The sequence below is a fragment of the Sminthopsis crassicaudata genome, chromosome 6 (assembly GCF_048593235.1).
Source record: "Sminthopsis crassicaudata isolate SCR6 chromosome 6, ASM4859323v1, whole genome shotgun sequence".
NCBI lineage: Eukaryota > Metazoa > Chordata > Mammalia > Dasyuromorphia > Dasyuridae > Sminthopsis > Sminthopsis crassicaudata.
In genome coordinates this window covers 219,983,396-220,008,748 of record NC_133622.1, presented here as the reverse complement: position 1 = coordinate 220,008,748, position 25,353 = coordinate 219,983,396, and the positions used below count along the sequence as shown (strand labels likewise).

General features: G+C 36.3%; 1 long non-coding RNA gene across 2 annotated transcripts; it reads right to left on the bottom strand.

Moving 5' to 3' along the window:
- Positions 1-636: 636 nt before the first annotated feature.
- Positions 637-22,436, bottom strand: LOC141546556 (uncharacterized). 2 transcript variants are annotated; one of them, XR_012483332.1, is made up of 4 exons: positions 22,223-22,436; positions 18,412-18,627; positions 2,193-2,266; positions 637-1,038 (listed from the first exon to the last, which is right to left on the bottom strand). It is a non-coding gene; the product is annotated as an uncharacterized LOC141546556 (long non-coding RNA). The 2 variants fall into 2 exon arrangements; XR_012483331.1 differs by lacking the exon at positions 22,223-22,436 and having other exon boundaries at positions 18,412-18,961.
- Positions 22,437-25,353: the final 2,917 nt, after the last annotated feature.

The window sequence follows — 25,353 nt, the reverse complement described above, 5'->3', positions numbered from 1 at the left end:
GGGGATCCTGTTTCCATTTCAGAGCATGCATAATATACTGTGAATTTTTCCTGACCACTTACCACTTAATTGGTTCCTGAGCTGGAATTGTGTGCACACAAAAGGCTCCAATAGAAGACATGACATTTCTCTCTCTCTTTCCCTGCCTGCTTTTGAGTGAAGAACAAGAAAGTCTCTGAATGAAGTGAGAAACAGTCATTCAGCTTCCATATTTCTTTCTCTGAGCTATCATATAACCTAATGCATGGCCCTATAATTTCTCTTGTCCTTGCTGTGCTGATTCATTCTTTATCTTAAGTGATGGAATAACCATGTAAACTTCAAAAGGTTGGGAGAGCCAACACAGGGATTTGGGATAGATCACTTGGGTAATGAAGGCTGATGGCACTTCTAAGATAGGGGAGGAGCCATCTCAGCCTAGAGGAACAATCTGTGTGACCTAGCCCAGAAGTGAATCATCTTAGTAGCACAGACACCATGTTCTGCAAGCAAAGCAACGATTTGTCCATTGAGACTTTAGCAGAGGAGCAGAGAGAGGTATCTCTACTTCTGCTCCTGCTCCTTTATAATAAGATTTAATAAATATCTTATTATAAAAGCTAATTGATGTTAATTGCTTATTAGAGGTGTCAAAGAGATATTAATTGGAAATATAATATTAGGAATATACTAAGTGGACTTTGAAAATAATATTGGAAAATAATCACTGAAGATTAATATTGGGTAATCTAAAAATTAGGGTCTCAAGCAATAGCATCACAACTTCCAGCTTTTTAGGCTCACCTTTATAATCGAGGAGAGTTATTTTCTGGGAACTTTCTGGGAACCTGACCCCGAAGTGCTAGGAGAAGTTGGAAAATAAGTCAATAGCCTAAACAGGCTACCGTTATATTAACCATATACAAGTTTTCTGATTCACATTTGATCCAAGTTTCATTTTCACTTAGCATCATATAGATGAATAGAAACATTCAACATCTTCCTTCTTCAAGGGTTCTCTTTCTCTCTCTCTCTCTGATTTCTTTGATTCTCAAGACTCTGTAGGGAAAAAATATGGATGTTAAATTGATTTTTACTGATCTTTATATTTATTTAACTTTTTCTGTCATCTTTTGTTTAACCAAATTTATTTTATTTGAAGAAATAGAATAAGAGAAAAGAAAAAACAGAAAAGCAATACAAAATAAAATGAAAGAAAACAAAAGAGAGCATTGTCATATGCCCATCAGGGAGGATTCAAAATATATAACATCTGTGTATCCTCTTAATCTTTCAAGTTTTCTTTTTAATGGCTTATTAGGGGAAACTAGAATTTGTCATTCGTTTTCTAGATTAGTTTCTGTGTTTCTTTCATTGGTGACATTAATCATTCATTCTCTACTCTGAATGTCAGCTAAATATTGATCTAATTTTCCAAAGGCTTTATGAAAGTCTTTTAAAATATCAAGAAATTTCTGATATAGTGGAGTTATATAATTGCTCATGTTTAGAAGAACTCTTTGTTCTCTACATTTCTCCTGTGGGTTTTACCATGGCAATAGCCACTGCATATACTACTGTGTGTAGGTCCTGAAATGTTTTCTTTTACATTTTCTGCCAAACATTTTGGGAGAATGTAGTCATTCATTCATTCATGATGTTTATAGCAAATGTCAACTTTTTTGAAGTACTCTGTTTTGATATAGTTGGTCTGCTACTTGGATTCTTGCCATTCAACTCAAAAATTTATTTTCAAAATTCCAGTCTAAATATGCCCTCCTATTTCTCAATATTATCTTGAGACAGCAATATTCTTGTTACCTCCACACTGGGCAATGTTTTTTAGAATTTGGGTTAAACAAATACTTCCATTTAATATTGCATATTTTAATAGTTTCCCAATTTCAATTCCTATTTGAGCTCATCTCCATTTAAAGATGAAGTTATTTTATATGACTGACCTATATTGATGTATATTATATTTCTTTTTGACTCAGAAAGAAGAATATCAGTCACAAAAAGCAGTGTTAAACTCTGGTCATAAATGGAATCTTTCCAATTTTATAAGATAGTATATAATAAAAGCAGTCATCCCTTTAGCCCATTTCATGTATATTCATAGTTTGACCACCATAGTGATCGGTCCCATCTGCCCAGAAGAATTTCTATCAGGTGGGGCATTGGAATGTCTGGTTTGTCCCAAATTATATTACCTTCTTCTCTAAACAGAACATGGAGGACCACTCCATTGTCTTCCCTTTTGAGCTGATTATCCAACACTGGTGGTCTGTAAGAACAGAGAATAGGCAGCAGGGATGGATGAAGCGAAGAGGATTGATGGTAATAAGCGCATTAACAACAAAGACACCACAGAAAAACCAGTGGAGACTAACAAAGATAAATAAAAACTGAATAAAGAAGATAAATAAACAAATGATCCAAAACAAGTCATCTCCACAGAAAAGTCCTTTACAACAAGGGCAATTGAATCGAAATCATGAGGAAAGTAAAGTTATTTCAATGACTTTTTAAGTCTCTTTAAAATGACAATGGAACAACTCTAAGAACTTTTGCAGTGACACAGAAGAGTATCAAAGAATAACATGAAAATAACAAAAAAAAACAGGAACAAAAAATGAAAACTTTTAGCAAGAGACAGAGAGAACAAAAGACAGAAATGGTGCAAAATAATAGATTCTTTGAAAAAGATCATGGCAATTAAAATGTAAAATCTAGAGGCAGAAGGAAAAAATTGGGGAAAAAACAAAAACAATAATGATATTGGAAGAATCTGAGAACTGTATGAAATCAAGAATTACAGAACTTATAGATGGGTTAAGAAAGAAAAAAAAAAACCTAAGGATTATAGCACTTCCAGGGGAAAAAAAACATAAAAAACTCCTGGAATACCATATCTCAAATAAAATGTATAGGAAATCGGCCTGTAAATATTGAAAGGAGGTAGCAAAGTAGAAGTTGAGAAAACTTGCAAAATATCAAGAGAAAGAAATCTAAAGTTTACCCTCCTAAGAAACATCATAGCCATAGTTCAGAATTGTATCAAACAATAAATTTTATAGGCATTAATGGGAACCTCTCCCTAAAAAGCTTTTTATATTCCAAGGAAAATAAATTAGAATAGAATAGAATTACTTCTCATTAAAGAGGCAGCTAGGTAGCTCAGTGGACAATATATTGAGTCAAGAAAATCTGAGTTCAAATTCAGCTTCAGACACTAACTAGTTTGTGATTCTGGGCAAGTTACTTAATGTTTGCCTTAATCCACTAGAGAAGGAAAAGGCAAACCACTCTAGTATTTTTACCAAGCAAATCCTATGGACAATAGGGTTCATGGAGTCACAAAGAGCTGGATAAGCCTGAACAACTACAACACTGTTTCTTTGTGAATAAGAAGGAAAAGGGATAAAAAATTGATATTTTAAAAAGAAAATAACATAATTTTTCAATGCAATGTCTAAATATCAAAGAAAATAGTGTTCAGGAAGAAAAATAATTCAAGTCTTTCATTTCAAAGAACTCAAAGATGAGCAGGATATTTAATATTCAAACTGATCAAAAGAAAAAAAATAAGTAAATACTTTCAGAGAGAAACACAAGATTAAGAAATGAAATGCTTATTTTCATGTGGTTAACTCTAGAAAGGACCATTAATTTAGGCCATTAATTTCTGTTGCTTGATTTTCTTTATTTAGAAAAATCTTGCATACTAATTGTGTCAGAGATAATGAGAAGTCAAAGTGAGAATCAGTGTGTTAAGTAACAGCAACAAAATAATAGCTAGGATTTTAAAAGTTTTGGTGACTCCCTCTGGAGCCTCTTCCCAGCAACACCTCTTGCTTGACTGCTGGCAAAGATTTTGTAAATCTCATTATATGTAATGCCATTGTGAAAACTAAGCATGTTCTTATTACACATTTTTTTATTATACAAATGGAATGGTTTGTAACATTGAAGGATGATACTACTGTAATCCCAATATCTCCACTTTTAATTCCACCCATGCTGGATGTACTTCATGTGGGTGGCTCAGCTGCCAGCCCTTACTAATCTAGCCTCATCTTGCATGTGTCTCCCATACACCTTCATGGCTATTTTTTGGGGATGGATTTTGGGGAAGAGTGACAACCATCTTTGTCCCATATCTTGGTCATTTGAAACTTTTTTTTTTTGGTAAAAGGTTCACAAGTTATGGAAAGTTTATTATTAGATTATATGCAGAACTCAATGCACTAGCTCATTTAATTAATGAAAGATCTGGGAACTGAGAACCTTCTTCTAAGAAGTCATCTGCTTCTTCTCTCAACATTGTTCTTTAAAAAATTCAATGTAGTTAATTTTTCCAGTTACATGTAAAGATACTTTTCAACATTATAAGATTTTGAGTTCCAATTTTTTTTTATCTTCCTTCCTTCTTTCCCTCCTCCTCCAAGGAAATATTTGAATGATGTATATCATTGCTATCCTATCAAGGCCTTCAAAGAATTCACCTGGGATAACTCCCAATCCCTCAAAGATTTCCAAATATCCCTTGACACTTTGGCTAATATAGTGATAGACTACTGCATACTACACCCCTGCCTCTAAAGGGGGTCTCTGTGCTCTTGCCAACACTTTCTGTTGTGTTTTACATCAATACCTTTCTCAGGTTGAACTATGGGCTGAAGGCCAGTTACTGGCCCTATATCAGTAATTACTTTCAAAGGGAATCTTCTCTACTTCCACTGACACCTTTCCTAATTGTTATTCTGCTCTTGATATTTAGACTTTACCTTTTTAAACTTTTTAATAAGATTTGTGTCCTCCAGACTAGCCTCAATCAGATTTCGAATGGCCTTACAGGAGGCATATAGACACATGCTTCAACCTGTGGAAGGGACATCTCCCACCTGGACACTGATGCGGTATGATTCACATCCATCTCCACCCTCTTCTGATCGGCCTTTAGGCAGGACCAGCTCTATGCCTCTTATCAGACTGAAACAGATATGGAAGGTATGGCTCATCCCGAGCCCCATATAATTTTGGGTCCCAGTCGTTTGAGGGAGGAATAATGGAATTTTAGCTGCTGCTTCAGCCCCAGTAATCCCATTTCTCTGTCTCTGTCTCTCTCTTTCCATCTTCTGTCTCTCTCTGTCTCTTTCTCTGTCCCTGTTACTATCTGACTCTTTGTCCCTTCTGTTTCTCTGTCTCTGTTTTTATCTCTCTCTCTCTCTTCCTCCCTCCCAATCTCTCTCTTTCTCTTCCTTCCCTCCCTTCCTTCCTTCCTTCCTTCCTTCCTTCCTTCCTTCCTTCCTTCCTTCCTTCCTTCCTTCCTCCCTCCCTCCCTCCCTCCCTTCCTTCCTTCCTTCCTTCCTTCCTTCCTTCCTTCCTTCCTTCCTTCCTTCCTTCCTTCCTTCCTTCCTTCCTTCCTTCCTTCCTTCCTTCTTTCCTTCCTTCCTTCCTTCCTTCCTTCCTTCCTTCCTTCCTTCCTTCCTTCCTTCCTTCCTTCCTTCCTTCCTTCCTTCCTCCTTCCTTCCTTCCTTTCCTTCCTTCCTTCCTTCCTTCCTTCCTTCCTTCCTTCCTCCTTCCTTCCTTCCTTTCCTTCCTTCCTTCCTTTCCTTCCTTCCTTTCCTTCCTTCCTTCCTTCCTTCCTTCCTTCCTTCCTTCCTTCCTTCCTTCCTCCTTCCTTCCTTCCTTTCCTTCCTTCCTTCCTTCCTTCCTTCCTTCCTTCCTTCCTTCCTTCCTTCCTTCCTTCCTTCCTTCCTTCCTTCCTTCCTTCCTTCCTTCCTTCCTTCCTTCCTTCCTTCCCTTCCTTCCTTCCTTCCTTCCCTTCCTTCCTTCCTTCCTTCCTTCCCTTCCTTCCTTCCTTCCTTCCTTCCTTCCTTCCCTTCCTTCCCCCTTTTCTTCCTCCCTCCCTCCTAACTTTCTCCCTCCCCCCTCTCATATGCCTATATTAATCCAATCACCTGGACTTTTCTAATGTCCAAAAGTTTGCACAATCTCCTCTGAGATAATTCAATTTTCCTTCTGTTTTTCCTTACTTTTCCTTCTCTATATAAATTCTCACCTTATGTTGCTGGGTTGCCCTCTCCCTTAAGGTAAATGCCCATGCTTGATTTGGAAATGGTTTGAGCTTGAATTCTTTCAGAGATGACTAATGTCCTGATATCCTAATATATTTGGCTTACCCCAACAAGCTCAAGAAGATGAATTTTCTTGACTTCAGGCCAGGAACTCTATTCACTGTGCTACCCAGCTGCCCTTGCCCTAGTATATAGATACTATTATTATTCCTATTTTACAGATAAGGAAACTGAGGCTGGGAGGTTAATTTGGCTTTTCCAGGATCACATAATTAGAGTCTAAATTTAGGATCTTCTTGACTCCAAATCTTGACTTCTCTCCATCATATCACTTAGTTGCAATTTGCATAAAGTAGCCATTATAATAAGGAAGAGAAGGAAGAAATGAATTCATATTTGAGAGGACAAATACAAGCCCATTCTTTCATTAGTAAATTAATATCTAATGGTAGTATAACATAGAGAAACCCCTCTCAAACAGGGTGAGAGGAAGGTGATCAGAAATCAGGGGGGAAAAGTCTGTGAGAAGCTTTCCTTCTACCTTTGGGGTATAAGGAATATAAGGACAGATACTTGAGGCTGGTGACAGATCATTTAGGAAGGTATAATGGAAATTGCCAAAGGGATTTTTCCTAAAGTTCAAGCTTAAACATGTTATTTACAGCTTTTGTCCCCCAACATATTCAGTAAACTTAAGAAGATTTCTATTACCTCCAGGTAAAGTCCTCTATAAAGTCCTTTATTTGTAAAGTCCTCTTTGGAGCCTTTATAACCCTTCACAACCTGTCCCTTCTGGCTTTTCCATTTTCCTTAACATGTTCCTTTCTTCTGTACACTCTCTGATCTAGTTACTTTATCCTACCTGCTGTTCCTCAAACACAAAACTCCATGTCTGCACCTTTGCATTGGCTTAATCCATATGAGGAATGTTTTTCTTCCCTTCATCTCTACCTCTTAGAATCACTGGCTTTCTTTGAAACTTAATTAAAATGTCATGTTCTTTAGAAGACCTTTCTTGGTGATTCTCTTCATCTCCCTACCCCCATTGTTTTTGCCTTCTCTTGGAACTTAACTTCCATCTCTTTAGTATGTCTCTTAGATGGTGATAGTTATTTTTATAGTATCTTATGCATTGGGATGTGAGCCCCTTGAAGTCAAAGAAAGTTTGTAGTTTTATTTGTTTTGCGTTTCTTTATTGCCTCAGTTCCTGCTGCAGTTTCTGGCAAATAGAGCTAATAAATGTTTTCTGACTATACTATGCTTAAAGACACTTGAAAGTGTCTTGTTTCATCCCAACATCAAACCCGAACTAAGAGACTACTGGCTTTAGAGCAGTGCCTACAACAGGATTAATCAGTTTAAGGAGGGGCTGGAGGAAAACAATTGCACAAATATACTATTAATGATAAATTGGTTCAAACATTCTGAATGTCATTTTGGAATTACAAAAGTGTTTAAATTTCCTATATTCTTTTACTCAGCACTACTGGGCAAACATATCTATCTATGTTAGATCTACACCCTAAGAAAGGCAGAAACAGAAATGGAGGGCCAGCTTACACCAAAAACTTCAAAGTAACACTTTCATAGAGGGGAGGAACTGAAAAAAGAGGTGAATAAATTTTGGTTTAATAGTAGATAACAACCAAAATCATAAGGAAAGTAGAAAACTGGGAGTGGGGTGGGAATTTCAAACACATATTTTTGGGGAAAAAATCGTATTTCTCAAATATAAAGAGAACTGAGTGAAATTTATAAAAATACAAGTCATTCCCCAATTGATGAATGGTCAAAGGAAGCGAACTTTTCAGACAAAGATATCAAAGCTATCTATAATCATATGAAAAAATGTTCTAAATCACTATTGAGCAGAAAAATGCAAATTAAAACAACTCTAAGGTAACATCGCTCTCCCATCAGAGTGTATAACATGACAAAAAAAAAAGAAAAAACATTGGGGCAATTAGGTGGCACAGTAGATAGAGCACCAGCCCTGAAGTCAAGAGGATCACTCAAATCTGGTCTCAGACACTTAATACGTCCTAGCTGTGTGACCCTGGGCAAGTCACTTAACCCCAATTGCCTGAACAAAAAATAAATGAATAAATAAATAAATAAATAAAATAAAAATTTTTAAAAAAGGATGTTCGAAAGAATAAGGAAAAATGGGGAACTAATACATTGTTTATTGAGTTGTGAACTGATCCAACCATTCTGGAGAGCAATTTGGAACTATGCTTGAAACTGTGAATTCCCATTCCACTGCTAGATCTATATCCCAAAGATATCCAATAAAGGGAAAAGAGATCTATTTGTACAAAAATATTTATAGCAACTCTTTTTTTTGTGGTGGCTAAGAAGTCCATCAATTAGGGAATGGCTAAATAAGCTGTGGTATATTATTGTAATGGAATATTATTGTGCTGTAAGAAATGACAAGCATAACGATTTCAGGAAAAACCTGGAAAGATTTATATGAACTGATGCTGAGTGAAGTGAACAGAATGAGGAAAACATTGTACACAATAACAGCAGTATTGTATGATGAAGAAATGCGAGTGACTTAGCTATTCTCAGCAATGCAATGATCCAAGACAATCCCAAAGTACTTCTGAAGTAGACTATCTGCCTCCAAAAAAAGGAACTGATAGTGATTGACCATAGGATTGAAGCATTCTATTTTTCATTTTCTTTTTTCCTTTTATTTGAATCTTCTTATGTAAAATCACTAATATGGAAATGTTTTACATAATTGCACATGCACAACTTATATATGATTGCCTACTGTCTCAGGGAGGGGGAAAAATGGGTGGGAGGGATAGAACTTGGAACTCAAAACTTTAAATATCTTTTTTTTTTTTTTAAGTAGGAGGGGGGGATATTTTAAATATGGTGCATTTCTTACAAGCATGCCAAACCTCAGGCATATCACATGATGAAGTAGAGCATAGATTATCATAACAACTCTGATAAGTGCTACAATTAAAAAAAAAGTTCTGTGAATTATTCATCATTTGGATCTCTTACAACACCAAAATATCATTTTCTTGATGTGGAAAATGTAACTTAATTTCTCTCCCTGAAATGATTAGTGTTTTCCTTTTAAGGGTATTTTATCACTACGACCCTTAATGATTATCCTCATGGGTCTTGTAGTTTTTCTAAAAGCAGAAAGTGTAGTAGATTTTCTAGAAACGTGGATCTCTTCCCATGTCCCTTTAAAAAAAAAAGTGAAAAAAAAAGCCCTACCTCTAGATTTATCTTGAGATAAATTATCCTGTTTCTCGCTGTCTTCTCCCACTTTACTCCCATTTGGAATAGCTTCAAAAATGCATTAGGCAACCATCAAGAAAATGTAATCTCAATTTAATTCAATTCCAAAAGGACTCCAAAAAGATTCTAAAATCAGGAAAACCTGAATTCAAATCCTCACTCAAGTTACAAGCTGTGTGATGTTGGAAAAATCACTTGACTCTTAGTCTCGGTTTCCAAATCTGTACAATAAGGGTATTGGACCCCATGACTTTTAGGGTCCCCTTTCTAATTCCGTGTTGTTATGCATGAAGTCAGATGCTTAGAAAACAAAATGAAATAGACTCTGCCCCCTAGTTGCATACAGTTATTTCTTTCACATCACTGGAGTTAGAAGCACAGAGTCCCTGTGATCTGGAAAATCTGCGTAAAATTTTTTGGATTTCCCTTTGCATCACAGAAGAATTATTATGGTATTAAAAGATAAAATGTGGCTGACTGTTAAACATTTATCTGTACCCTCCTGGTATCTCCTCCACAAAACTGAATTGGTCTTAAAACCATTGTTTTGAGGCCATCTTTTCTGGTACCTGAATTCCAGAGGTGTTGGAATATATGTATTTATATGTATATGTGTGTGTATATATATAATACACATATATATTTGTGTATGTATATATGTGTGTATATATATTTATATATATGTATATATATATATATACATTGTCTTATCTATGTGAATATAAACTCCTTGAGAGTAGGATTTTTTATTATTTTATTTATTTATTTTTATTATTTATTATTTATTTATATTATTTATATATTATTTATATTTCCAATGTCTAGCACAGTATTTTGCATATAGTAGACACTTAATAAATAATCTTTGACTGCCACAGTCAACTACTCCAACTTGTTCCTTCTACAGATGAAGAAGCCCAGAGAAGTGACCTGCCCTGCTTCACTCAGTAAAATTCAAGAATCAAGATTTGGACTTAATACCTCTGACTTTCTGAGCTCCTTTTGTACTATTAGGGATGGAGAGGGATTCATTCAATTTGCCAAAGGAATGAGGCAATAAGTACACTTGTTCAATCATCTGAGACTCCATGACCCTGGGCTTTTCTTCTCAGAGAAAGTGATTTACCATTTCTTCTTTTTCGTTTTACAAGTAATAAAATTGAGGGAAATAAAGTTAAGTGACTTGCCTAGGATCACATAATAAGTGTCTGAAATCAGATTGAACTCTGGAAGAAGAGTCTTCCTGATTCCAAGCCAAATGTTCTATGCACTGTGTCACCTAGATGCCCTTATTTCATTTTTTACAGATGTTGAAACTGAGGCAAACAAGATTAAGTGACTTGCGTAGGGTCACTGGAACTCAGGTTTTCCTGATTTCAGGTCCAGGGCTCTCTCTATTCATTATATCACTTAGCTGCCAGGCACTATGTTTACATCACTACAAATGAAAACATTGAAGGACAAAAAAATTAGGCACAATACAATGAGCAATGTTGAGCCTAGCTGGATTATAATTCATATTGGAGAATCATGAGATAAAGTAAACAACAACAACAATAAGGTTTTAGGTAGCCTTGAATGCCAATTTAAATAGCTTTACCTTAGGTCCTAGAGCAGGGAAGAGATAAAAACTAAAGGTATTTTTTTCAACTGCTTGATGGACTACTGGGATCCAAATGCTGACAAGGTGATTCATCCTTTTATAGGACAAAAAGGTTTATTTTTTCAATTCTCTGATTTTTTGACCTTTTAAAATAATTATACTTCAAATATATTGCTTAGATTTGATATTTTTCTTTACAGACTTACCTAGAAGGAAAAAGTAATCAGTTTGGATTAAAAAGCCATAGATAGAAAAACAATGGACTTTAGGCACTAACAGGTAAAGTCTGTCCCTGTAGGAAAAGTGGCTCTGGTTTGGGGACAAAAGATCTTAGTTATATTCTTACTCAACTCCTTAGCAGTTGTATGACTTTGAATGAGTCTTTTCCCTTCTGTATCTGTTTCTTCTCATTCTCAGTTTCGTCAGAGAGAAAAAACTAGGGGGACCCATTATGAAAAAAAAAAAAAAAGGCTTCCCAACCCAAGAAAGAAAGGCAAAGGCCAAAACTTGGGGAATGGTTGGACAAGATTGGGGGAAATAGTTGTAATGGATTTGTATTGTGCTATAACAAATGGTAAATAGTAGAAGTCTAGAGAAAGACGGGAAGTCTAGAAGAAGCATGAACTGATATATCACAAAAAAAACAGAACTGAAAGCACTTTTTAAAAAGTGTACAGTAATGAAATAAAGACATCACTAATTAGCAATAAAGTTCAGGTTAAATGTAATAAGAGTTGGTTCAAAATGATTTAATCTACTCATTCTTTTTTGTTGATAAACAATATACAGTTTTACCTTCTTGTTACAGGGGTAACATTCCCACAATCTGGAAAATTCGTATAAAAAATTTTGATCCTCCCTTCATTCCAGAGAAGTCTGAATTTTTTCTTTTCCTTTTATGAGATATTTATATTACTTTATTGTAAAAATTGGGTTAAGTATTTAGTCATCGGTTCTGTGTTATCCACTGGCCTCCATGTCTTATCTGCAGTTTCTGTAAAACTCCTCCAAAATTCCCATTTAATTTCTTCTGACAAACCGTGATATATCAAAACTACGAGGAGGAAAATTGCAATGTGGAAGGGATAGTTGGAAGATAATTACAAAAATAGAAGTCACTGCTAAGTACACTCACTCTATTGGGTAGTTTTGCTTAAAATCTTTCCCCCAAATGGCTCCTCAAGTCTGGGATTTACTCCTTTCCCACATCAGTCTTGCTCAGGTGCCATCTTCCATACCAGGCCTTTTTTTAAAGCACCCCAATTCTTTCCATCTTGAAATTCTTTGTCAATATTTAGATAAAGAGTATATTAACATCCTGTTTCTAACACACTTTGTGACTCCGGATAAAGCATTTAAACTCTCAGGGCTCTAGGCAGCTAAGATTGGAGCTTGCAGAGCAAGTATTGACCTGAATTGGTAGAGGGAGTTCCCTACACCAACTAAATCATGGAACTAGTTGTTCTTATATTTAAAAGCAGGCATTTCACCTCTGTTCCCCCTGCCCACAAGAGAAGCCAGCAAAATTTTTCTTCCTCTTTTTCTCTATATTCCTAGAATCTGGAACATAGGAATTACTTAATATAAGCTTGTTGCAAAGCTTTTTTTAAATGAATTGAAAGGTTTTTATTTTGGAATGGAATGGAAAGGTAATGAGGGAGGGGCAGACTGATATGTGAAAACAAAGCATATCCAAATGAACATCCAAGGCTTCCTTGAAAAAAGAAGGGGAAGGGATGTCACAAAAGGCCAACCCGAAGTCTAAGGGGTATGAGTGGAAGAGGGGATGTTGTTGCCAGGCAGCCAGCATCGCCTAGGCAATAGTGGAGACGTGTGCATGCTGAGCATCTGTGATGTCAGATGTCAGGGTTAACCACACTGAGAGGAAAGGGTGTGTGTGTTAAGGGGTGGAGGGGGGTTAAGGCAACCTGGGAATACAGCTTCAAGATCTTTTCATTCCCAGAGAGGTCTCCTTCAACCACAAGAATCATGTAATAGTCAGTCACTGTCTGATCTGACCATAGTCCGTCCAGCCAGAGATGACGGCAGAAAAACATCTCTCTTTCCACCAGTTTAAGCTTTTCTCTCATGAACTAAAACTCCAATACCAAACTTTGGTTAGCCAATGAAGTCTCTGAACAATTTTAGTTTACAGAGGATATAGAATTACTGCTTTTCTAAAGGCTTGTTCTTTTAGTCAAAAGGGGCATTTTAAAAAAAGTTTATTGATTGTGGGTATTTCTCCTTTAGGCAATGTCTACACGCACATATCAGTCTGGTTAAATAAAAAGAGGGAAGTGGTCAGCATGGACTTCCAACCAGTTTCTGTGTCATGGTGGTGTTCTTTTCAAAATGAATTGAATGTCCTCAAAGTAAGATTTTGGAAACTATTCTTCCCTGAGTTCACAATCACAGATCTGGAGCAGGAAGGGACCTTAGTATAGGCAAGTAGTCAGCATGGATCCAACCAGTTTCTGTGTCATGGTGGTGTTCAAAGTGGATTGAACATCCTCAAAGAAAGATTTTGGAAACTAATCTTTCCTGAGTTCACAATCACAGATCTGGAGCAGGAAGGGACCTTAGTATAGGCAAGTAGTCAGCATGGAGCCAACCAGTTTCTGTGTCATGGTGGTGTTCTTTTCAAAATGAATTGAATGTCCTCAAAGTAAGACTTTGGAAACTAATCTTCCCTGAGCTCGTAATCACAGATCTGGAAGCAGAAAGGCACCTCAATATTTATCTAGTTCAGACTTTTTATTTTATAAAGGAGAAAACTTAACACACAGAGAAATTATAAAATTTGTCCCAAGTCAAACAACTGAGCTATTTCTATGATATTAAAAAGTCCTGTACTACAGTGTCATAGGTTGATATACAAATATATCAGGTCACAAAATTATCTTCCTAACTTTTCTTGCCTCTTCTTTATAACCATAAATGTATTAAAATGACATGCTCAATCAATTAATATTTTTAAAATAAATACAACCACTATGCTAAGCATTGGGGATACAGAAGAGGCAAAAGACAATCCTGTATTCAAAAAGTTTACAATCTAGTAGGCAGCTACATCAGAATGATTTATTCATCCTTGCTTGTAAAAATACATGTATCTGTCTGTGTGTGTTGTGTGTATGTGTGTGTACACATGTGGGATCATGAAGGGTCAGAAAGAATTGAAAATTACTGAACAAGCAATACACACACACACACACACACACACACGTACTAACCTTAATCACATAGCTATTTTTGGACTTATTCATATAGATACAGATATATAAATATAGCTATGGATGAACAGATAAATGTAGATAGCTTAATCAGTGTAAGGAACTTCCTAAATATTCTTTTTCCTAATTCACATTAGCACTTTTTCTTTACCTTATTATTAGAGAGAGCTGTCTGGGGCATCGACAGGATAAGTATTTGTCCAATATTGCCCAAACAATAGTGTGGTCACGTCAAGACTTGAACTTAGGCCTCCAATTGGTTTTAATATCCATCATACATATAATAATCTTGTTGTCATTCAGTTGTTCCAGTTGGGTACAATTCTCTCTCACTCCTTTTGTTTTTGATGGAGATACTAGAATGTTTTGCCATTTTCTTCTCTAGATCACTTTATGGATGAGGAAACTGAGGCAAACAAAGTTAAATCAGTTATCCATAATCACACAGCTAATAAGTATCTGAGCTTCCATTTGAACTCAGGAACATGAGTCTCCCTGACTCTGAGCCCGGTACTTTGTTCACCACAGTGCCACTTAGCTGCCTAGAAAATAGAGGTAATATAATAAATAATAAGTGGTACAGTGGATAGAGTTAAATAACTTCCCCAGAGTCACTCAGCTAGTCACTCATCTTGAACTCAAACCTCTTGACTCTAGCCACTTAGTTTCCCTAATCTTATAATAATACTTTTCTTTCTTATTTTTAAAATTGTATGTTAGTTCTTAAATAAATTTTTTTTAAAAACTCACTTCATTTCCAAGTATTGCTTACTTCCCCAGCATACATACATGAGGAACTTGTGATGAAGAAATATATAGGTAAGCAAAATAGATACATTGATCACATCCAACAGCTTCATTTGATACAATAGTCCACTTCTCTTCAGAAAAGAAGGAACTGTTTTCTTTTTAGTCCATTGGAGTTAAAACTGGTCATTGCAGGGACTGAAATTCCACATCTTCATGTACTATTTGCTTTACATTATTGTGGCTACTGTGAATATTATTATTTTAGTTCTGCTTGCTTTGTGCTAGACCTCATAAGTCATCCAAAAGTTCTCTGGTTTATCTTTATGTTTGTCTTTTAGCATATAATAATAGCCTATAACCTTCAAGTACTACAGTTTGTTGAGACGTTCTTCTATTGATTGGCACCCATTTTGTTTCCAATTTGGGGTTACTGTGCCTGACACATAGTATGTGCTTAATAAATGCTTATTGCTTGCTTGCTATGAATATTTAATTATAGATATCGGTTATACCTCTTTGGTACGCCCAATGGTAAAGTGCAGGAGTCAAAGGATCTCAACACTATAGTTCCAAATTGTTTTTGGAACCTTTGGACCTATTTGCCTCTTGACCAATGGTGTTCTTATGTACTTGTTCTGTTTTTCCACTGATGATGATTTCAATTTTTAAAAATCATCTTTGCTCATTGATGAGTATGATAAAAATGGTTTGAAGTTATAATTGTCATTGATTAGTAATTCAGAAATTTTTTTTCCTTATTTGGTAATGATTCCTTTTCAATTGCTCTGATAATTGTTTATTCATATCTTTTGGTCACATCTTAGCAGGGAATGTACCCTGCAATATTACCTTTCTAAGTGTGCATATTTAGTCTCACTATATTTTGTCTTCATAGGCATGCACTTAGCTGAAGTATTTGGAGGAAAGGTATAAATTAAAATGTCTCAATTAGTAAAATCCCTTCATATTTTTTCATCATCAAATCTCAGAAATTAGGTTGTTGTTGTTGTTGTTTCCTTGTACTTCTTTCAACAAGTATTTCCTTCAAGTTTCTCAAGGTATACAAAGACCTAAAATTTCATTAATATGGATGTTTTCCCTCATTGATTCATATTTTAATCCTTCCTTTGTCTTGGTCACAGTTTCAGGATTCTTTTTGTCCATCATCCTCCCATCTTCCCCAAAAATATCACCACTTAGTGACCAATTTTTCTGATAATGGACCTATATGAATTTGAGAAGCTTATTCTTCTTTCTAGTTTTGTAAGATGTTATATTCTGACTGAAAAAAATTTGAAACCTTAGTGTCATATTGGAAAGGATGGTTTTAGAATACATTTGAAGCTTCCCTCTGACACTAGCTTCCCCCTTTAATTTGAGGATATGTTGACAATCTATCTTATGATTAATCAATTTAACTACCAGATTTTATCTAGAAAGTTACATTTTCCCTACCTCTCCATAATCAGAGAACTTGATTCAATTGAGCAAATCAACTGGCTAATTTATCTTCGTATTACTTACCTCTTTGGTACAATTAATGAAGGTCTACATTGTGAGAAACATGCATCTTCCAAGATTTTTTGATAACCTATTTTTGGTAGTTAAACTTGAGCCTAAATGGTTCCTAGTGACCTGTAAAATTCTCCAGGGCAGCCAAAACTAGATTAAAATATAATTGGTAAATGTTTAATGAAATAAATAAAAATACAATACAAAATAAATAATTCTAATTTGTGGTTTTCTGAGTTAATTCCTATCTGGCAGGGATCTTACTCCCTTTGATTTTGAACATACTGGAAAAGTAGTTCTGCGTAGATGAGTCTGGATAGTAAATCTCCAATTATTACGCACTACACATAGACACAGAGTATGCTAACATCTTCTGAAGGTGGAATTCTTTGCCATAAAACTCATTTTGATGACATATAGACACTACCAAAAGACAAGACATAGTTGTTATTTGTATTTTTTTGGTATTTGATATACTTATGCCTTATAAAATTGCTTAATTATATACAAATTTTAAAAATAAATTATCTGTTTTTATCAGTTGTAAGTGAACGAAACTGGACAAATCACTTCACAAAAAGACACAACCAAGGTGAGATCATCAGGGTTTTTTCCCAGGCCAACTACTTTTACAGGAAAGATATTTTCCAGGTTAGCTCCTGGCTGTCCTGTTCCCCACTTGGATAATAGCCAGATCTTTCCACATCACACTCCCCTAAACCCAGGGGTTGATGTTGGTATCTACCCCGACCATTGGTTGGTAAGAGAATTCATTTAGTACTACTTGCCCTGAGCATCAAAATGGTTAGCTGTACTTGTACTTGACTTAACCTCTTTCAGCCTCAGTTTCTTCACTTGTAAAATAAGCAGATTGGAGCAGATGAGCTCTAAGGTCCTGTACAGCTCAGAAACATTCTCCAATTTAAAAAATTCCAAACACCCATAGAAAACTAAGAATGCTTTGCTTTCAGTAAAGAAGCTCAAAATACTTTATTAAGCTTTAAAACACTTCTGTAAAATAGATGTTATTACAAAAGAAGAACTGAGGCAAAGAAAGGCTATTTGGCTTGTCTCCTCTGACGATGGGCCGTTAGTATAGCACTTCCAGGAATAGGCCTGTGAGTATTAATTCCTAGGGCCATGCTGGAACTATTAAATCACAGAGAAATATCAAGAAGAGATAAGTTACTTGAATCAATGATTGCTGGAGCTAAACAGGCTGGTAAGTTCAGGGGAGCCCTTAGGGCTTACTCCTTATTCTGAAAATAAAAAATCAAAAGGAGGTAAAGTATATCAGATTAGAAGTCTAGCTACATATTAGCCTATGATTTTAATCTTAACATGCATTGAAGAATTTAGTTGTGTGTGTGTGTGTGTGTGTGTGTGTGTGTGTGTGTGTGTGTGTTTAAGTATAGGCTCTAGAAAAAGAAAAAGAAAAAAATCTTTGGGACATCTGCACACATTTAGATTTTTAAAAATGCAAAAAATGAAAATTTTAAACAACTCCATTAACCAGTTATCACATTAGATCCTGGGAAACTAGGAAGGGAAAATTTTAACTTAAAAGATTTGAAATTTCTTTCCCTACCTTCACCTGTATAAAAATAGATCAATGTCAAACTGGAGACAAGTTTAGGAATAATCTGATTTTATTCACAAAAACTATTATTTTGAAGAAAAGACTTTCCTCTGAAATTGTTTACAGAAAATTTGGGGTCAATAAGACCAAACTAGATGAAGAATAAGGGTGAGCCTCTTCTAGAAAATCAACAGCCATCCCTTCCAATTCATTCCAACAGAAATAATCAATAAATATAATATGGCATGATATTAATCATGTATATTCTAGAACCTGTCATTAAGTTGCATTAGTGTTTTTTTCCCATTTGCTAGTGGTTGTATACTTCTGAACTAATTGTATCCCAGAAGATCAAATGAAACAAATTAATAAATCAGTAAACATTTATTAAGCACCTACTCTGTGTCAGGCATTGTTCTTGATTCTTTTTCTTTTAAATTCTTGCTCAAAATTCTTCTCTTTGATCCCCTTCCTCTTGTCTTCTGTAAATGACAGTCTTTAGAGATCCCTCTCTTCTGTGACAGACATCTCAATGTGACCATCGGGGTGTGTTATGGAGATAGTTTGCCTCTGTCTCTTTTCATGTCTATCATAACAGCTGTGGTGTATCTCAATCTGAAAAGAGAGCTAGCATCAATCCAGATTACTATACAGATCAAATATTGTCAAAATAATACTGGAGAGAATATTCAATTTGGAGGCATTTCAGACCTTTATGACAAATTTAATATCGACTGTTAAGTTTGGAGGGCAAGGATGAATTCTTCAAAATTGCAGCTGAAAAAGGTAAAGGTCCAGTCAAACAAACAGCAGAAAAAGATGGAGGGGGAGAGACAGAAAGTGAGAGAAAGAGAGAGAAGAGAGAGAGAGAGAATCAAAGACAGAGACAGAAACAGAGATAAATGGAAGTAGAGAGAAAGACAGAGACACAGAGATAATGTCAGAAAGAGAGAAAGAAACAGACAGAAACTGAAATAGACAGAAAAACAGAAATGGAAGTTAAGTCAGAGTTAAAGATAGAAAGAGAGAGAGGGAGAGAGATAGTCAGAGACAGAGACAGAGATAGAGGCAGAGAAAAAGAAAGAAAGCTTTTTACCACCTTGTTCTTAATTCTTTAAAATGAACAAAGGAGTTACTAAAGAAATTGCTGCCATTAGAAATTTAACAAACTCAGGAAAACTTTCTAGTTCCTTTGTATCAAGCTCAGACCTTTTCCTCATCTATAAACAAAAATGTTTTACTTCCTAATAAAAGGCTCCCTGAGAGCAAGAAGGGCTTTGTCTTTTTGACATTTAATAAACATTTTTCCAAATGAATTTTTAAAATCCCCCTTTTGAAAATAATTGTTGTTTAGACCCTAATGTCTAATATCAAAGAATACCAAATGGGAAAAAGAAAAAAATATATTTTAAATCTGGTCGCTTGGCATATTGGATAGAGAATAAATAGGCTTGGTGATCAGAAAGATCTGGATTCAATGTGTGATCCTGAACAAGTCCTGTAACTTCTTAGTATCCAGTTACCAAAAAAAAATTGATAATCTACATTGGAGGGAGTTGTTGTCATCTACAAGTTCCCCATACTAATAAAAAGAAAAGTTTATTAACTTTCTTAAACACAAAACTCCTTTTCCATTGAGAAATTTTTATACCACCCTGCATATATGAGTAGGTATATAAAATAGGTAAACAAATCAAGCATATACTGATAATAAATGAAAATTTTGCTAACCCCAGTCAGTTAGGAGACCTCTTACAGGATCACAATACACAATTTAGGACAATTTTTTTAAAAAAAAGTTTTGTCATAGTGGAGATTCTTTTAGGGAATCTGTATGGCAAACTTATTTCCTTCATAATACTAAGACTCACACAATTTAGGACAATTTAAAAAAAAAAACTTTCATACAACAGATCCTTTTAGGGAATCTGTACAGCAAACTTGTTTCCTTCATAATACTAAGACAATTAAGGACAATTAAAAAAAAAACACTTTGTCATACAGGAGCTCCTTTTAGGGGATCTGTATGGCCAAACTTATTTCCTTCTTAATACTAAAACTCATTTTACAATTTAGAACAATTTATAAAGCTTTGCCATAGAGGAGCTCCTTTTAGGGGATCTGTATGGCCAAATTTATTTCCTTCATAATACTAAGACATTTTCATTTCAATATAATGCATCTATTAATAGATGTAACATATCTATATCTATCTATATAGTATGTATATCTACATATCTCTATCTATCAATCATCTACCTATCCATCTATCCATCTCTCTCTATCTATCATCTCTCTCTGTCTCTGTCTCTCTCTCTCTTCTCTCTCTGTCTCTCCCTCTCTTTCTCTCTCTCTCTCTCTCTCTCTCTGTCTCTCTCTCTCTCTCTCTCTCTCTCTCTCTCTCTCTGTCTCTCTCTTCTTTCTCTCTCTCTCTCTCTCTCTCTCTCTCTCTCTTTCTCTCTGTATATATATATACATACATATATATATACATATATATATATATATATATATATATATATATATATATATATATATATCTCCCTCTATTTCTCTATCATCTATCTTAATAGATATAACCCTCTTTTGAGAGGAAGGAGTCTTAAATAACTGTAAAGGGATCCAGAGCCCCAAAAGTTTGAGAATTCCTTTAGGGCCAGACCCCTTCAGGTTTCACTGGGTAAAGATTTTCCCACAAAATAAAAATGGGCACATTGCTGGGCATCTCTCTGGGATGACGTCCACAGTCTATATTGTGTGTTTCCCTTTTCCTGCTCGTTAAGAAGTCCTCACGAGGAGGGGGCCAGCGATGCCCCGTTTTCCGGATGGCTCGGACGCTGTTACAATATCTGCCAGTCCTCCTCATCTCAGGCTGGGTGTCCAGTCCCGCCGCCCAGACTAGCATCCCTAAGTCGCCCTCCACCATCCGCATTCCCTTCGCATTAGGTGTAACGTTGGCATGAAATCCTGAGCCCCGGCTCCAATTTTTCCAGCTGTCTCTGTCTCCCTGTGATCTTTTGGTACAAATTTTCGAGCGTGTCTTTTGAAAAGGCAGCCTTCCAGCCCCTCGGTGCTCGGGCTTCGGCGTTCTGCCAGCCTGAGACATGGATTATTGTGCACAGAATCACAGACTTTTCCCCCTGAACCCAAGTCATTTAAGTGTGTGTGGCGGGGCCCGGAGCCGCCGAGGAGGCAGGACGTCATTCCCGCTTTGTGTACAGTTCAGATGGGTTTTGATTTCCCTCTGACTCCAGAACAAAGCAACCGCCGGATTTTCCTCAAACTCAGCCCGTACAGAGTGTCTTTTACTGACTCCATGAATTGCTAACATGAAAATGATTGGAGCAGTCCCCCCCACCCCTTGCCCCTCCAGCCACCTTTGTCCAGCTCGAGTTCTCTCCCTTTGTGGTGCCTCCTGTTTATACACACTAATTCTAGTCCCAATTTTGCTCCCCGCCAGCTTAAACTTGGGACCATTTTTTTCCTATTTGGCTTGCTTTTTAGGTTAGGGGGTTACGGCATCTTTAAGTCCCGTGCCAACGCCAAACCATGGCATTCTCTAGACATGTGCCAATTCCAGCGTCGGAATAATTTGGCCGAGACGTGATATCATTGTCTACTCGGAGATAAATGGAGGGCAAGTCTGGGTGGGGGGTTGAGGGTGGATTTAGAAGTGATTTTTCAAGAGAAACCCCCCCCCAGCAATTAGAAGAGAATGACCTCATGTATTTTCTTAATTTTTCCATGTACTGTAGGCTTTCTAACCTCCCCCCCTTCGCCCAACATTACTCAGATAGTGCTAGGATTTCTGTTTCATTATTTTTCAAGCACTATTTGATGACACTGATTTAACAGTTTCTCACAGTTCACTGCTTCAGTTTTCATCAAATTATATTTCTAGTTACACTAGACACTTTCATCATCAATTTCCATATGCCTCAAAGACATGCAGGAACCAGTTTGCCAACAGTGCACTCAGATACTAGATAATAGCTTCAGTCAGGCTGGATCCTTTTAAAATAGCCCTTTCAGAAATGGAAAGCTTAGAACCCACTGTACCATTTTCCCGACTCCCCCAAAGTGGCTCATCTCGATTTCAGTCGCTTCTACTGTCTGCTTTTTGTGATGAAAGCAAAGGATTGCTGCTGAATATTTATTTCCGTGTGCAGGTTTGGTGCTAAAATGTACATTGGTGAAGGGAGGACCCTACCATCACTTTGTCTCCGTATCCCAGCTGCTAGGAAAAGCAACAGATGTCCAGTTAGCCCAAGAGTGGCTGTGTTCCAAAGAAGTCCCAAGTATCCCTTTCAAGTTCCACAAGTCTCTCGGCCGGCACTTCCATAATATTTTTGACCTCCTCTCATCACCAAGGATGGTTGTAGATTTGAACTCTTAATGATTTTGGAAAACGGAGAAATGTGAAAAACAAAATGACTTCCACAATAGTTTAGGTTATTATGATTATGATTATGATTATGATTATGATTTTTGCTGAGGCAATTGGGGTTAAGTGACTTGCCCAAGGTCACACAGCTAGACAGTATTATGTGTCTGAGATCAAATTTGAACTCAGATCCTCCTGACTCCAGGGCTGGTGCTCTATCCACTGCACCACACAGCTGCCCCTTAGTTCACTCTTGATGGCATTTCTCATATCGATGATCACCACCATCCAAATAAATTTTAACTTCATCAATTTGCTGATTTAATTCAGTAGCAGAGGGCTGAGTTTAGGAGAAAGTCCCATGTTCAAATCCTGCCTCTGCCACTTATTAACTGTGTGACCCTGAGCAGGAAAGGCTATCTAATTTCACACCCCCATTCCACTTCCAATCTTAATCTTACAGAAGTCCTGGGGGGCTCCAGGTCACATTCAGGTAGCAAGACACAAAGAAAGGCAAGATCCTCAGGCTTTCGCTAATTATTCTCAGGTTATGACTGGCTCTGAAAGAACTGCTGGTTGCTGTCCAGACTGAAGAAATGAGAAATCCAAACTGGATTCCTATTAGCTAGTTGCATCATTACCAAGAATTAACAACATTTAGCGAAACACATTTGTCTCCTGTCATTTAGAATATAGCTCATGTCTGGAACAGACTAACAAGCTAAACCTTCAGTGAACTGTGAATGCACGTCCAGAATGGGACGTGCATTCCACAATGTATATATATATATATATATATATATATATATATATATATATAATATATATGTGTGTGTGTGTGTGTGTGTGTGTGTGTGTGTGTGTGTGTGTGTGTGTGTATACACAATACATATGTGCATAGATAATGCATAAACATTTGGATTCACACAAACACCAGAATATATACATCTGCATGAAATACACGTGTCCATGCACACGTACCCAGTTATTCTTGCTTAACCATGTTCACACTTATGAATGACCATAAAATACATGTCCACGGATGTTCATACTCACATGCAGAGTCTGATAACACATGTGTCATGGTGCATCCACTTGTACGTGTTTATTGTACATATGTAAACATACATCAATCTGAGTAGTTTTCTTAATGCTTCTGAGCACTGAATCTTTCACAGAAGATTCAATTAATCTCATTGATTATGATATTCTAAAATGGAACATGGAGTCTCCTCGGATATTTTGTACATAAAATTAGCACAGGACTCCTTTTAATAAAAGTTCTTTCTCTGGAATTAGAAGGGGGTGGCAGAGATTTTGCAGCTTCACTGAGATGAGTTTACCCTCACTACAGGACTGCCGTTCCAGTAAATCTTTCTTTTATTTGATGTATATAATAAAATGCCTTTGCTTCTCAGCCTCAACAATACAAGTGGCTTCTCCTCACATGGAAATTTTACCCACTTTTTAAAGGGACTATAGGCAGGGTAAAAGGATGGGCACTGCAAAAATGCAGGAATGCACAATGAAAGTTCCAAAATGTGTTTTTCATTGCCTAAAAGTCAAATTAAATTCGAACATTATTGTAATCATACCTAGGATGTCTAGTTTTATAAAGCAGGATGAAAGTGACTCTAACAGGCAAGTACTAAGGAACAAAGGAAATATCTCGGGGTTCAGCAAGGGTTAAATGCCCAAACAGCTGTGTTTATTTCTGCCTGGAGAAGGGTCCAAAAGGGAAGCTGGGACCAGTTAATTTCTATACTTTTTGCTCTTTGTTCTCCTTAACATTTCATCTCCCACCTCCATGCCTTTGTACAGGCTATCCTCCATGCGGGGGTGCTCTTCTTCCTCTTTCAATATCTTTTAATTCTTAGCTCCTTGCTAAGAGGTGAACACTTCCTTGAACAGACCTTCTCTGTTTCTCCTGATTGTTAATTACTACTGAAATAATTTTTCATTTTTCTATAATCTTTTAGCTATAGTCTATATCTATCTATCTATATCTATATTTATATCTATATCTATATACATAAAATCTGCTTTTATTAATCTATAAATATATTGTATCCTCCAGGAGGATACAATACATTGTATTATAAATATATTGTATCCTCCAGGAGGATATAACAAGCTTCTTGAGGAAGAGCATTGTTAATCGATATTATTTCTATTTCTTTGAAACACATCATTAAGTAAAAAATAATGAATTAGCTCTTTGCATGGGGTACAGAAGAAACATTAGTGATACGGACAAAAAAAAACAGATGACAACATGTTCTTCAATTCCATCCCCCTACAGTAGTGAATGAACAAATCCATAAATAAATAGAAGATTGAAAACTGTATTTACACTGCATAAAGTTAAGAATAATTATATCTGTAAGCCACATGTCTAAAGAAGTCTAAACCCATTGCTAAGAAGGGGTAGATAAAAATAAGGATGAAAACATCACAGTATGTTGTAGGGGAAAAGCAGTTAAACGTGGAGAAAGGAACTCTGGATACTTGTCCCGTTTCCTTTTTATTGGTGTTGCTTTCCATCTGTATAAAAAAAGAGGCAACTGGAACAGATGATCTCTAGAGTCTCCTCCTCAGTGCTATGGTCTTATGTTACCTGTTTGAACAGGGTGGGATTAGATTATATGGTCAACCACCCCTTGGATTGTTCTTGGTAGGCTGCATAGCCTCAGCAATATCTTAAGAGCTGTTTGAATGACAGAGAGCAGATGGCTTGGAGGTAAGATTGGAATGACCAGATGGAGAAAGGATTGAAGAGGTTTGCCAGAGAGGAGTGAACAGGTGAATATGCTCCCTAGTCCTCTCCAACTACAACCCCCCACCCCAGCTCTGACAGAAATTCAGATGTGCATAGACCTTCTTTTAAAAGTGATTTATTGAAGTAGTAAGCTGGTAAAAAGCATGTTAATAAAATTAACAAATGGGTTTTAAATTTT